The following is a 16,601-nucleotide window of genomic DNA, read 5'->3' as shown; positions in this document are numbered from 1 at the left end:
AATAGAAGCCTACTGTTTCATTAGTTGTGTAGTTAAGTCTAAGCAACTTTGTAAGTATTTGAATTCTGATGAGATAGCACCTATTGCACTGAACAAATTCTCAAACCTTGGAATCAGATTGGATCCTGTCATCTTGATTTGCTGTTCTACATTGGATTTTTACTCAGGACTCACTTTTTATCATAGCTATTCCCCAATCTCAGATTCACAAATATGGGATGTCATCAAAATTTAATACAGTGATTTAACGTTAAAACTGTGAACTACTTCAGACTAGTAGTCCCTGTGGTGTCAGACAAATGACACTCTGTTTCCCTAGAAATTTTAAGATCTGCCTTGGTATCCCTGTGAGTTCCTCTAATGCTTCCAGAAAACTCAACACACAGTTTGAAACTATGGCTCTAGAGAGGTGGTTTTGAACCAGGGGTAATTTTGCCCCTCAGGGGATTTTCGATTGTCATAACTGGGGGAGAGATGTCACTGGCATTTAGTGAGTAGAGGCCAGGGATGCTGGTAAATATCCTGCAGTGCAGAGGACAGTCCCACAACAAAGAATTATCCATCCCCCAAATCAATAGAGCAACATAAAGAAACCCTGTTCTAGAGGATTGGAAATGGTGAACATGTAAGTTAAGGAAAGGAGATTTGGTTTTTATTTGTTTTCCTATTTTCTTATCTTTGCATTTTTATAATCAATCTATGACCTCTCACAAAAACTGGGGATGGTTTATTTCATTTGTCAGCTTGACTGGGTCATGGGGTGCCCAGATACTTGGTAAAACATTATTCTGGGTGTATCTGTGAGGGTGTTTCTGGATAGGATTAATATTGCAATTAGTAGACTGAGTAAAGAAGATTGCTTTCCAAAATGTAAGTGGACCACATCCAATCTGCTAAAGATCTGACCTGAATAGAAAAAAGGAGTAAGGAAGAATTCTTTCTCTCTGACCATCTTTAAACTGGGTCATTGAACTTTTCCTGCCTTCAGATTTGGAGTCTGACTGGAACTTACACTATCGACTCTCCTGGTTCTCAGGCCTTCAAACACAGACTAGAACTATACCATTGGCTCTCCTGGGTACCAACTTCTCAGCCTTCATAATAACATGATCCAGTTTCTCATAATAACTTTATCTGTCTATCTATCCATCTCTCTCTCTCTCTCTCTCTCTCTCTCTCATGGGTTCTGTTTCTCTAGTAAGTCTAAAAAATACAGGATCTGGTATAGCCCCCTCTTTTGTGAAAGTGAAGAGAAAGGAGAAAAATAATAAGAATGTTGAAGATGAATTTCAAAAATTCAGTGGAATTTTGGGTCACTAGTTCATTTCAGCTTCTGTTTCACCCAAAACTACTATTGGTAAAAAATCATCTTTGTAGGTGAACACAAGAGAATATAGAGAGAACTTCCCACTTTCAAACCTTGAATACATTTTCATACTTGCTTTTTTGGGCTCAATTTTAAATTAATAAGTCTCTTGTTCTCTGCTTCTGTTCTCAAATATTTTACTTTGCACAGAGAAAAAAATATATAGGCTTCTTTGTAATCTGAAGAAAGTATGATGAAACATCATGGAAGCAAGATGGAAGAAAGTAAACTAGATCTTGGACTAAATTATGGAGACACAATAGTGTCAGACAGAGACACAACATATTATGGCAAGATGAGGTAGAAGAAAAAGTCCTAACAAGTCCTATGCTATGGATGTTCATAGGAAGAGCATATTTCAGGTGATATTCATTTATGGGACAATCATGTCTCTTCCCACAGGCCATACAGAGTTTGTAGGTAACCTGACAGAGGAAAATATGTGCACAAATAATCACAGTAATTGTGGCCCATGATCTCATAGAGACATTTAAAGATGCCGTGAGAGACAGTAGATGAAGAGACCAGGGGCCTTGGGAAAGATCTCAAAAGGGAGGTAAGATTTAGTCTGGTCCTTAAGAGTTGCTCAGGTGTTGTCAGGAGAAGTGGGAAGGTCCTCTGGGCAGTTGGAACAGCATCTGCCAAGCAAAGAGATTCCAAGAACATTGCTGGTCTAAGGACCAGTGGGAAATCTTGTGTGCTGGGAGTGTGGGGTGCATGGACCGGAGTGATGGGCAATGAGATTGGGGCTCACACACCTGATGATCTTGAATAAGCAGGATTCCTGATCACCTGATAAACTGTGTGAACAACAGAGTTTAAACAGTAAATACTGGGGCCGGTCATCAACAGTTGAGCTTGGATTGAAATTGGAGGGGAATGGGCTGAAGGGATGAGTTGACACGACATGCCCCTGGGTCCCCATGAGCACAGTAGCAGCGGAATGAAAGGCATATGGGGTCAGACTCCTCAGCTCACTGTTTCACTGAGAGATGACAAGACCCTAGCTTTCTTTTTAGGGGCACTGGACGCTGGCACAGGAAGCATGCACAGACAATTCTCCCACACGCATATATCTGGAGAGCAATGGGGCAGGGAAGACAGAGAGAAATAGAAAAGCAGACTAAGCAGCAGAGGAGGAGGATGCTTGAGCTGTTGCACGAAACTATAGATGTGCCTAATCCACAGAATATTCCTGTTTGATCACCTCAGATCTAATTTCTTTTCTTATGGGGTATGATTTTAAGTTGTTCAGGAACCTGAACGTGATAAATAAGTTCTAACTAATGTTCCCTTTCAGATTAATTACTCTGAATGAATTGCGTATTTTATAGAGTAAACAAATCTAATGATTGGTAAAATTATTCCAGCCTGCTGTGTGTTTTCAGTGTTTCTCCTTGAAACTGCCACCAGCTTATTTTATTCATTTGTGCCAGCAAATATTTTCCCTCCCAATGATAAAGTTATCAATTCATGAGTCTGGGCTGAGCGGAGCTAAGTCCCAGGTTACGTATGAGCATGGTGGAAAGGTGATGATGACTTTCCAGGCACCGTCTCTAGAGCTGACTCTTGGGCACCTGGAATTGACGAGAATTCCCTCCTCTGTCTGTGAGACAAGATATTGAGTACAGCTCTCTAACACGTCTCTAGGTGTTTATGACCCTTGGAACTGGGTGCCATTGGCTCTTCACCTAAAGGGACTTTGCCACAGGCTGGCCAGCAAAAGGGATGTGCTGGGAGAGCCCTGGAGAGTGTGTGGAGAGGCCTGCACAGGCAGCCTCCCAGCGTGTGAGTTAACACCAATTCGATTACTATTGTTGTTACTGTTTCAAGAGATGAAGAGGGATGCCATGTCATATGATATACGAGCTGGTTGGGAGAGAAGGGAAAGAGATTCCGTGAGTGGCTTTAAGGGAGTGTATTCCCTCCATAATTACCATAAACTGTAAGTAATTAAAAAGCATCTTGAAGCAGGTATGTATTTATGAGCTAAGTCAGGAGAGTCTCCTGTCGAACATAAACAATTTCATAAAACATAAGACAAGGCCACTCCTTGACCATGATGGAGCAAGGAAAAACAAGACTTCTCTGCAATTGTATCTGAACACAGACAAAAGCAAGAACATTGCCCAAACCACAAAATACGACCAAACATCAACCTCTCCCAGGTAATATGACTGATTTCTGCTTTCACCCACCTACTAGATAAGATTCATTGGGAATCTCTATCACAAGATCACTTCTGCTTTCTGACGGCACCTATCTGGAGCAAAATCATGGCTCATTGAACCATTTCCAAAATAACATATCCAAATCCTACTACTTTCAACAAGCCCTCTGAGATGCTCCAAGCTTCTCCATGGTGTGCTGTCTCCCTTGTTGCAATAAACCAAAAAATTTAATTCTTTGACCAGAAGCATGTTCCTTGTGATATTTAGCTAGAGGACATCAAGAAACTTCTCCCAACTCTAGACATGCCACATCGTCACTGGGAGAAGACTGCCTCTTCAATAAGTGGTGCTGGGAAAACTGGACATCCACAGGTAGAAGAATGAAACCAGATCTATACCTCTTGCCATATACCAAAATCAACCCCAAATGGATTAAAGATTTAAATATAAGACCTGAAACTATACAACTCCTAAAAGAAAACATAGAGGAAACATTTCAGGAAGTAGGACTGGGCACAGACTTCATGAATATGACCCCAAAAGCACAGGGAACAAAAGGAAAGATAAACAAAGGGCATTATATCAAACTAATAAGCTTCTGCACAGCAAAAGAAATAATTAACAAAGTGAAAAGACAACCAACAGAGTGGGAGAAAATATTTGCACACTGTGCATCCGACAAGGAGTTAATATAAAACAAATAAAAAACAAATAACCAGATTAAAAAATGAGCAAAGAAGCTTAATAGGCATTTTTCAAAGGAAGACATCCAAATGACCAAAAGACACATGAAAATAAAAAAAGTCTCAGCATCACTCAGCATCAGGGAAACAGAAATCAAAACCACACTGAGATATCATCTCACCCCAATTTGACTGGTAATTACCAAAAGACAGAGAATAACAAATTCTGGCAAGGATGTGGAGAAAGGGGCAACCTCCTACACTGTTGGGGGGACTGTAAATTGGTGCAGCCAGTGTGGAAAACAGTACGGAGCTTCTTCAAACAGCTACAGATAAAACTGCCATATGATACAGCAATTCCATTGCTGCATGCCCAAAGGAATGGAAATCATCATGGCAAAGGGATAGCTGCACTCCCATGTTCATTTCAGCACTATTTACAATAGCCAAGAGGTGGAACCAGCTTAAATGTCCATCAATAGATGACTGGATGAGGAAAATTTGGAAAATACATACACATGCAATATTACTCTCCATTAAAAGAATGAAATTCTGCCTTTCGCAGCAACATCAATGAACTTAGAGAAAATTATGCTAGGTGAAATGAGGCACAGAAAGAGACATACCACATCCTCACTCAGAAGCGGAAGCTAAAAATGTAAACATAAATAAAAAGAAAGAAAGACACAACAATCACAAAAATACATTCAACTTTCAGGAGAGAACAGAACTGAGGTTACCAGAGCTGGGGAAGGGGGAGGGGGCTGGGGGTAAGGGAAGAACTGATAAAGGGCTACGAAAAATGATTGCATTGTGTAATGTTGAATATACTAATTGTTGTGATTTGAGTGTCATATAATGCACACAGGTATTGATATCCAACTTTGTACCCCACAGATATGTACAGTCAACTGTGTTTCAATTAAAAAATAAATAAACAAATAAAAAGAGACATGCCGGGCCGAGCCCGTGGCGCACTTGGTAGAGTGCTGCGCTGGGAGCACGGCGACGCTCCCGCCGCGGGTTTGGATCCTATATAGGACTGACCAGTGCACTCACTGGCTGAGTGCCGGTCACGAAAAAACGACAAAAAAAAAAAAAAAAAAAAAAGAGACATGCCAAGCCAATAAACCTGCAACAGAAGTGGGTTTGATCAAAAACACTTTCAGCATAAGAATGAGAACGTGGCCCTCCTCCTTGTGTTCACACAGCTAAGCCCCTCCCAGGTAGAAGGTCGGGGACCTTATCTGAGGTCAACAATAAGAGGAAGGTCAGAGCAGGGTAGTGTCACTCTGCAGAAGTCTGGGTTTGCAGCATCTGTCAGTCTGGAAAAGAGGTGGACCAGATACAGAGAAAGCCAGCTGTTTCAGCAAGGCAAGCTGTGACTCTTTAGTGCCACCAACTCTCCCTCCTGTTAGGGACTGCCCAGCCTGCAAAGCCAGCCTGCTCCCTCTGAGCAAGGTCTGGATTTAGCTTTTAGCAGGAAGTGCTTCTCCAACATGTTTGCCCATCTTGCCCGGTGTGAGCCTGGGGTTGGTTTTTTCCTCAGGTATGTTTTGGCAGTCTGTTCACACTTTCATTCACTCTCTAAAGACAGTACTGCCACTCTGGTCTTGGCCCTGGATGATTCATTGCAGATTTTAACTAGGAAGGGCTGTGCCTTCTTTCCACCACTCTCAATACCTAATTTATCCAAACGAAACATCTCACATCATCTCCTCGTCCTGCATCATCTCAGCCTTAGCTTTGACATACGACGTGAAACATGACAACATCACCATCTTCTCCTAATCTGGTATGGAATCTCACCGTTTAGTGATATGTTAAAGTTCTGGTGTTTAGGAGAATATGGATGGAATCGTGTCTGTATAGATGTGGGTTGTTAGGGGCAACCTGCTCCTGCCTCCTGAAGTTTCCTCCCTGTGAATAGACTCCATGTGGTATAAATGTGATCTGTCTTTGCCAGAGGTAAGTGATTCTTCCTGTCAATGTGGGGAGAGTAACTGGGCATGCTCAGCTGGGTTCTGCTCTTTTCTGCCTTGAGAGTAGGTCTATCCAGGGACAACATGAGATCATCATGGCTTGTTATGCTGCAAGTCTTACTGTACAGTCCCTCAGCTGGGACTGCCCCAGCCCAGCATTACCTGGGACTGGGTGGGAAAGTCAGTCTAAGTCCAAGAATTCTAGAACAGTCTCCTTTGGCTCTCAGATCAAGAGACACCTCCAACTTAACCTTATCTGTAGTAAGGGTAATGTGGTTTATTTTGTTTTCAATTTGTTGAGAGTTTGTAGAGTGTTATGTATTGCAGGCTGATTGAATATTCCAATGTGGAGGTTTAGTAAACGTAATTGTTGGAATTTTCTGATTCATCTACCTGTGAGCACTATTATTTTCTCTTTTAGAGCAAGGTTATTTTGACCTTCAAATGCTTAGTTCTTCTCAAGATCAAATATGTGGGACATATAATTTACATACATCCCCCAAAATACCTTGAGCTGCTTTTAAGGCTCATTCATGTTTAGAGTGAAACGTAAGATAGCAACTCTTTCTGGAAGAATCAATTCTGAAAGATATATGCAATTCTGTCACGATGCCTCTGGGCCATTCCTACTATTAGGGTTCCTCACAGACATACCCCCAGGACCTGCTAAATGGACTGATGATTCCTGGGTTCCAGTGTGGGGGGACTCCATATGCCATCACAGACAAGAGACTTCCCTGCCTCTGTGTGATTATAAACATTGTATTCTGTTTATTTCAGTATTTTGAATGAATCCCTGCCTCATCAAAATGCAAAATAGGTAATCCTGTCAAGTGCACAGAGAGTGAAAAGGAACAATATTTATGCTCCTAAGAAAGAAGGGTCATGGCACAACCATCAGACAAGAGGAAGATCAGTGTTGGCCATGATGACCCACTTGTTGATGCTCTTTTACATTGTTTTCACTTCAAAAATATAGTTTAACTAAGAAATTCACAGAGATGGGGCTTCCAAAGTTGCTCATGGAATTTGGAGGCTTCTAGGTGAGATGAAGTTTACTTCTGAACCAGGAAAGTAGAAGTCTACACTCAGTGAGGGACACGAACTGGAGGTAGAAGGAACTTTCATGACAGGTGGTTTCCATTGTGCTGTCCATGGGACTAGGGTGCCCATAATGAAAAACACAGGGTGATAAAGGAAAAGAAAACTGTAGCATTCCCAGTAGCATAATACAGTGCAATAATTATTTTGTTGTCAAAAAGTGAGGATGGGAAAAGTTTAAATAGATTCTAAGGGGTTAAGAAAATGGTTGAAGAATTTTTTAGATTTACCCTGATTCTTCCAGGGAAAAGGCACTTTGATACTAGGGCATTGCTACTGATGATCCAGACAGATAACCAACTTTGAAGCTTATATGGATTGATGGAAATATCTCTTGTGAATCATTCAGATTTCTCCATTCTAACCAGTTCTGCTCACTGAGCAACTTTCTAGATGACATTCTATTCTCATGAGTGAACTCATAGAACAGAAGGGAGTGTTCTGAGAAAATTCATGGCACTGGTAATACCACCACCTTGATTGTCACTCTGGTTTCTCTCCACGACTTGAAAATGTATTAAGTTGAGATACTTCTTCCATACTTGATTACCTTGGGGTGAACTAATAAACTGCAATTTTCTGTAGAGATCCCACAATGTCCTATGCATTGATGCAGCTCTACCTGGTTTGGTCAGTGAACGTTCTTTGACAGCTCTCAAGTTGCAGTCCTGCCTTTTTTGGGTTAGTATGGTCTTCCTGGATTTTCCTATTAACAGCATATGCCTTTGTCATGGTAGTGTTTTTTTCAACAGGGTTTTGGTGGTGAAAACATGTCTTAAAAGAGGAATTTGCTTGAGAGCAACCACCTGAGGAAGAAGAAAGCAACTGGGTCTTGCCTTTGAAGTAAAAAGAGAACCAACACTCATGTATGTTGTGAGGACCAAGGGGATTGTTTCTCCTGCTCTGTAGGTATAGCCCCTTTAAGAACAAAAGAGAACCAGCCCTTGCCTCCCACAGGAGCTTCAGTGAGGGCCTCATTTTCTTCTCATTTCTTGTTTGGCTAGGGCACATGAAGAGTGGGTTCACATCTGAGATTCACCAACATACCAGCTTCCAAGGCAGAGAGCCTCTGCCTCTGTGATTTACTTATTTATTTTTTGGTGCATGGCTGGTATGGAGATCATTTGTGTTAAGAGAACCAATGTTATAAGCAAAAATGCTGTAACCATAGTCAGCCTTGAGACTTTGGAGAAAAGATGTTTTCATACTCATTACAGTCCTCCTTCCATACCTGAAGGTTACACATCTTGGCTGACTAGCCAGGCCCTGATTATAGCCTTTTTGATCAGAAGTTTTGGTTTTTACCCCACCTTTCACTTTCAACTTCTTTTGGTCTTGGATATCCAATTTACAAAAGCAAATCATTCTGATGCCAATTTACTGACTGCATTTTGGCATTGCAGACTTCAATACGGCTGCTTTGCAGGCTGTGACACTGGATGCTTCCTACCCCATTAGTCCATCTCCCAGGCATAACCTGGGGCAGGAAAAACTCTTGAAATCTGGCCAGGTAAGTTCTATGGGACTATCTTTATGTTTTCCACAGTTCTTCAAGCTGCTAGCTGACTTTCTGTTATCTCTTTTTATCCCAGTTCTCTCTTTAATGTTCATGTTGACTGAATTCCATGCTTCCCTTTTCCCATTAAAAACAAAACAACAAAAATGATTAAGAGTCTCCAGTCAGAAGGAACAGTTTTAAAGTAATATTTTTTCATATTTTGTTCATATTTAAGCTGTTTGGAATATCATGAAGGTGCTCGGTGAGTTTCAGAATTTGTATATGCTCATCATCAGCTGGGATTATAAAATATGCATATTCTCGGGCTCTGTCTAATAATAATAATGATACCACGATCTTCACCCAGGAGGTTCTTGAACACATGAGAGGCACATGAGAATTTAGAGAAACAGGGATGACCCTAAAAGGATGACTAAGTGAAGAGTCACATGGAATGTGTAAAAGAGCTCTGCCTAAGCACACAGTCTTTGTTCCAGATTCTGCCCTGAATGTGAGACCTAAAGTACACTCATCTCCATGAGCCTCAGCTTCCCTAATTGTAAATGTGGGAGGTACAGGTTCTGCCTACTTCCCAAATTTGAAAGGCTCAAGAGTAGGAGTATGTTGTATATACCATAGACGTTATTCCTGTTGTATATACAATAGGCACTAGTCCAAGGAGCACCCAGAGTTTAAAAGTACCATTTAGAGGAAAGCCAACTGGTTGACCCTCTGCTTCGTGAACATCTTGCTGTTGCCTGAGGACATCAGGCTGAGAGAGACTGACGCATGCACAATAAGCATATCTGGAGTGGATAGCAAACGCCTGCTCATGCTTTTGCAATATCATTTAACTCCCATGAAGACTGGAAATTGTTGTGTTGTCATGGTCTGTCAGCATGTTCTCTCTCTCATCAGGCTGCATGGAAAACAAAATCATAGTCAGAAGCTATTCATTGACAATTGACAGCTATTCATTTGGAAATACATGGTCAAAATATTCAAAGCTAATTAGATTTAAAAATTATACATAGACAGGCCTATATAGAATAAGAAGGGTGCTTGCTGAGTTGGAATTAGAATAAGGAGACTTAATTGTCTTGAATGTTTCAAGTTTTAGTCCAGGATGGAATGTATTTACCAATGGGACTTGAAAATTAGAATTTATTTATTTTTTTATTTTTTATTTAAACTAGCTACATACAAACAAAAAAAATGGTTTTGTTAGTGACATTGGATCCCTGAAAGTCTGATGGTGTTTTTCCCCTTAAACTGAATGATAATTTTTAGATCTGGAATTCTGCCTTTTCTCCTTTGTTATTATGACATCTCCACTTTTTTCAATTATTGATTTTTAAAAATTAACAAAAATAGAACCAAAGACAGCATTCTGTAGTAGGTTGTTCTACCAGTGTAAACTCAGGCAGGATACTTATCCTCTTAAAGCTCTATTTCCCTACCTGTAAAAAAAGGAAAAAATAATGCCTAATTAATACTGTTGTTTTAAAAATTAATGAGATAATATATGTAAAGCATTCAGTCACATTTTGGGGACATATAAAAATGCAATAATTAGTAGATACTAGCTTTGAATTAAAAACAAAAATTAGTTTTTGGTTATTCGCTATCAACTGCAGCCTTTGGAATACAAGAAAGTTTCTGAATTCCGTCGTTTGTAGATAACTATATGTTTTGTAAAGGTCTGTTTCTTAATTCCCCCAACTTCAAGAAGGCATGCATTTTAAGTTGTCACTTTCTTTTTTTAATCCTGAGCAACTTTCAGCAAGTCCAAACTATTTTGAACGTTTCTGAGTTATAATCTACTACTGATTTTGAGGATTTTTATTTTTAGATTAACTAACGGAATGTTATTCACCCTCAAGAGCTCTTGGTGAAGAAATATGCCACACACACAGCTAAAACATGAAAAAGATCATGAGACTTTTTCATGAGATTTAAATCCCCAAGGAAGACTTAAACTATGCTCTATACTCAACCTCACACAGGGTTCTTTTCAGATTGGAAATAGTTATCAATCCCTTTAGGGAACAAATTGAATAAGTCTTTGAATTCTAGCATCTCTTTCTACACCTACCTTGAGATGAAAGTGACAAAGACCTTAATCAAAACTTTGGATCTTGGTGATAGCTTGGGGATAGAAAATGTCAGTACTGACACTAAGACAGTCTTCAATGAAAGCGCTCTGTCTCATACATTTAGTCAGGCACAAGGTCCCACTTGAATAACCCCAGATTCAGAGAGTAACTGGAATTTCCATGCTATTTGGGAATAAACTACAACTTGATAGCAGAATGGTACAAATTTACACCATTACATTGTTGAAAACCTTTTACAAATGACTTTTCAATGACACCTTTTTGTCCACAATTTCTATATACTCCAGAGTAATTTCCTTGAGCTATGTAACTATGTTGTAATCTTGAGAAAGTTATTTTAAGGTCATTGGAATATTGTGCAGCTATTCCACTGAAGGCAGAAAGTTCTTTCCTTTCAGTCGCCATTCCTGCCCCACCAGAAACAGGGCCTCTCCTTGACGTTGCTAATGACAGTGCCATTCCATTCTCAATGGGGAATCTCAATGGGGATGTCTTTTTGCTATCTGTCATTTGCAATAAAGAATACTAACTAACTAGATAAGTAAACAAATAATAGTTGTAAGTTTCAATCTTTGCCCTTCAGAGCCTCAAACCACCTGCATCAGCATCATTTAATATGGTTTTAAAATATTCTTATTTTCCAGCCCCATCCTTGTTCAAACAAGGGGATGATGCACCTGATGGTTTAGGTGGATTATTTAGAAGAAAGCCACCTGGGCTGACCCTCTACTTTGTGAGTCCTTCGGTTCTCTTTCCTGGTCCAAAGGGGTCATACTCTGAGAACTGATCCCACCTCATTAAATCCATTCAAGAACAGGTGGAAAATAACCTGAACACTCCTGATTCAATGAATTTAGCATTTATTTATTTTCATTCTTTGGTAATACTTTTTTTATTTCACAATAAACTCTTCTATTATCAATGAACTTAAAAATTGGAAGTGCTTGCTCAACTAGAAATTCAGTACTGAATTTCTGTATCTCAAGAAAATTCATAATGAACATGTAACTTGCACCCAATGTTCTCCCATCCACCATATTTTAGCCATGTGTGTGTGTGGCATATTTATTTGCAAAGAACTCCCAAGGATAAATAACATTCCATTAGTTAATATAAAAAAAAATTCTCTGAATCAGCAATGGTTCATAGCTCAGGAACCTCTTTTTTTTTTTTTTTTTTTTCACCTCACAAATCCAATACATGGAGTCCTGTTGATTTTACTTCATGGATATTTTTTGGACGGGCTACTTCATTTCAAACCACCACCAGCACTCACCTAGATGAACGTCATTGTCTCCTGTTTTCCGCTCTTTCATCCTTATTCCTCTGCATACGTTCTATGCAGCAACCAAAATAACAGCAAAAAGCAAAAATAAGAAGCAAGCAAACAAAAAATCTAACCTGTTTCTCTATTAATATTCAAATTTTCAGGGAGAGAAATCTTAGGGTCTAATCAGCCTAGCTCACCTGGCCTCTATTTACTCCATCAACTCTCTCCCATCACTCAGCCTTTGCTCATGAAGCCCCACTTACTTGTTTAAGTCTATTTCTTAAAACTCCCAGTATCTCCTCTCATTACCTAATTCTTTCACAACGATCATCTACCTGGATGGTTCTCTGCCATGCACCACCTGGATAATTGCTACTCACCTCTCATGTCGCAAGCAAATGTCACTCCCTTCATTTACCCGTGAAAGAATTCCTCCAGATCCTATGGAATCCCATAACACCTGCTACTTTGCCTTTGCAAAATCTGTGTAATTATGTGTTTGTCTTCCTTCCCTCTAGACTGTAAGCTGTAGTATGAGTTCTTTTGATCTTTATTTAGAAATCTCAATCTTTTGGGGTCACGATAGCAGAATCAGCTAGGCATGACCATGTGTAACTCCTTGTTCTCTGGTGTTATCATTATTTCCTGTGTGCCACTGGTTCTCAAATGTTGGCAAGCATCACAAACACCCAGAGCGTTTCTTAAGGTACATATTTAGGGGCTCCACCTCCAGGGTTTCCTATTTAGTAGGTGCAGGGAAGAACCCCTGGACTTGCATTTCTAATCGGCTCTCAGATGATGTTGATGCTGCTACTCCAGGCACCCCACTTTGAGAATCATTAATGTAAGGTCATTTTGTTTGCTTCCCCATAGCCTGACCTAAGCTGATAGAGTTACTAGTAATAAATGCCCTGTGGAACAAGCACAGCACTAGATTCTGAGACAGGAATTGTATTTCCAGTTTTGTCACTGATTTTCTCAGTGTCCTTAGCAAATAACTAAGCAGTTACATACAACTTCATCTTTCAGCAAAATGCTGACTTACTGCTTTGGGAAATGAAATATTACAGTCCATTTTGGATCTTTAAAATTATATTGAAGTGCTCAGCAATTACTGCCTTATGATGTAATATTGATCACAACCAGCTATCTTATTGACCCAGCAACTTATTAATTATTGATGGAAAGACTTTGCCTGAGATTCTAATTCAATTATAAGTTATTTTCATCATCCTTATGGTAAAGTTGCATTCATCACAAGGACTGTCCACTGCTAGACAGTTTGAATGCCCTCCCCAGTGCTGCTCTGTGAGTGAGTTGTTCTATAACTAAAAACAAGCAGTAAATGACGAATATGATGTTTATTTGGAAGTGAACCATGTCTCTAATGCTTTGCTAGATGTCTCCTGGGGACTCTTAAGTTCCAACTCTCAGTGTAGGACATAGAGTGATAAATATTTTGTCTGTTAAAGTGACTTCTCCAAATTATAGCAAGAAAAAAAACCCTAAGTGAATATAGATCTTCTGTTTCATCAGGTTGCTACAGGCACATACCTCTTCTGCCTTAAAGAGAGTTATTGTCATTTGAGAAACTGAACTGTAGGTTCAGACTGGATGAACCGGACCTCCTGATTTCAGCTTTGTTAGCATAAACAAGTGTCATATAAAAGAAACAAAGAAAGCCTGGTGATTTTGGAGCACACACACACATTTATATGGAAAAAGATATACCTGTGTTGATACACTCTCCCATGCTCCATCACATACAGAATAAAACTGTCCGCCTGTGTCTATATAAACCACATCCATCAAGTGTGACACTACTGTCTTGGACATTTTTGAGGTAACTGACCAGTGGGTTTAAAATAATGAAGAAAGACAAACCATCAGAGAAAGTGATCACTAAGAAAAGTTCTTATCAACTCTCATCCTAATTGGACAGACGCTGCTTCTCCTGATGGGCTCCTGATTTGGGGTAATAAATCAGGATTCCACGTGGACCGTGAGTACAGAAGGATGCTTCTATTGAGTCCAAACCAGGACCTCACCACACAATCTGTGTTTGCTCTGCCTGCTTTTGGGCTCTGGTGATCTCACGCATCCTGCTGCCAAGATCCCCCAAGATTTGTGGCATGTAGGGGTATGAGTATGTGTGTGTGTGCAGGCAACTGTGTGTGTCTGGTGTGTGCTTTCGGGAGGATCCTTTCTATCAGGATCATGTCAGGCAAGATAAATATTTGGGGAGTGGGTGGGATTCCAAGTATATCCTAAATAATTAGCTCTAAAGCCAGAAGACAAAAAATGAAGTCTATATGCAGATGTCCAGAAATTGAAATTTTTCTGTATTAGGGCTAGCTGGTTAGTTGAGTTGGTTAGAGTGCAGCCTTATAACACCAAGGTCACAGGTTCAGATCCCCATACTGACCAGCCACTAAAATTAAATAAGTAAATAAATAAACAAATAAATTTATTATATATAAAAAGTTTAAATGTATGTAATAATAAATAAATAAACAAATAAAAATATCTGTATTAAATCCCTGACAATGTACTGAAAATGGCAAACTCTAACTATTTTCTTGTTGGCTTACTTCACTTTCTCCTTAATATTTAAATCTGCTGAAGTCTCTATTCATATTTATAGTTCCTTGTCTTTATCAATCTTTCCTCAAACCCTTAAGCTCCAGGATTAACAAAATTAAAATAGATCATTAGGATAATTAAACACTAAATATACATAAACATAGCACACCTACATCCACACATATACAGATTCAAACCCACACACAAATATAGTATCTAGTGTATGTTAGGCATCTCTCTATAGCTGAATAAATGACCAAACAATAAGATTAAAAAGATCATAGCCCAAGTACTGATTTTTGATTGGAGACCATCTGATAGCCTTGCTTTACTGATAAACATGTAAGTACCCTTGAGTGACCCAACCTACACCTGTGTTTTGTGAGTCCTTGTTCTGTTTGTGGACGTTCACTTCTCTTCCACTTCAGCTCCCCGTGACCATGGCCGTCCTGTGTCCCCACATTACCTGAGACAGCCTGGTTTTCATCAGAGCCTCTCCACTTGTGAGGGGACAGGGTGATGGTCAGGAATAGTTAGGTCTAGGGGTGAATCCAGGTTTGTGGGGCCTGGAGCTTACTCATTCTGTATACTTAAGTATACTAATATAAAGTATATTAATAAAGTACATTCTTAAAGTATACTGATGTACAATAAAGAATTCAAAACAGAAACAAAAGCAAATGTTTTTATGAGATAAAAAAGAAGTAAAATACAAATATGAAAATACTAGAAACGCCAAAAGATGTAGGAAAATAGCAATGATTGAATGTTTTATTTATAACCTCCTGGCATGCTTCCACAATATTTTTCTTGTTATCTTTGGCTGTATTTTTTAAATCCTCTTCATGTGAAAACTATTTTGTAACATTTTCTCTAGTGAGCTTGTGATGATAATTATTTCCTCTAGAATTGCTGATTGAAATTTGGTTTTGTGTCATTGATAATTTAAAAATTTTGTTTCAGGTTCACAACTTATTGTCGGCAATGTCAGGTCAATTTTTTGGTTTTGTCAAATTTGGGAAAATCTCTACTAAATTGTTTAGTAAAGCTATGTAGTTTTGTGCTATATTCAGATTCTGATAAATGGTAGTTTGTGCAATTCCCATTGAAAAGTGAAAATATCTATAGTGTATTTATTATCCTATATGTTGTGTTCTTGAGTTTATTCCTGAAAAGGTAGAACTTACCTGAACTTGCTTGAATAGGCATGATCGAGACCCACATCCTCTGATCACATCTGATGGTTGGAAGAACGTTCCTGAGACTAGCTTCTGGCTCTGTATGTTTTAAGCCTTCTTTCCTTCTCAGTACCCACATGCTTTAAATCTTGGAGCTTTTGGACATGTTCATATCACCGTTTGATATGATATCACCTGTACTGTCATATCACAGCTCCAGGAAAACATATTCCTGAGTACTCTTTATACACAGCAATGGCTGACAATAGCTTAAGTGTACACAGACATAACTGAGAATTTCACATGTACATCTCCACACCCCCAGACCAGATGTAACCCTTGCTCAATAGTCAGCCTCACCAAAGCTGATTTCATAAACGTGTATGACAAATAAGCAAGTGGATAGTGTGATAGAAACACGTGGAAAGTGAATGCTGTTTTAGACAACTGCAGTATTAATATCTTAATTTACAAATTTTGCTTAAACATGTTACTATAGAAACAAACTGCTAGGGCCGTGGAAGGGGTCCGTGTGTGTGAAGGGGCTTGAAGCTAAAGGTTCATGAGCTTCGTGGGACATCAGAGTCTGTCAGGCCTCATGGAGACTGGAGCTAGGATGGAGGGCATTAGAGCCTCGTCTGTGTGCCTCTCA

This window comes from Cynocephalus volans, chromosome 2 (genome assembly GCF_027409185.1).
Source record: "Cynocephalus volans isolate mCynVol1 chromosome 2, mCynVol1.pri, whole genome shotgun sequence".
Taxonomy (NCBI): domain Eukaryota; kingdom Metazoa; phylum Chordata; class Mammalia; order Dermoptera; family Cynocephalidae; genus Cynocephalus; species Cynocephalus volans.
The sequence above is the reverse complement of the archived record's forward strand: the minus strand, read 5'-3'. Positions refer to the sequence as shown.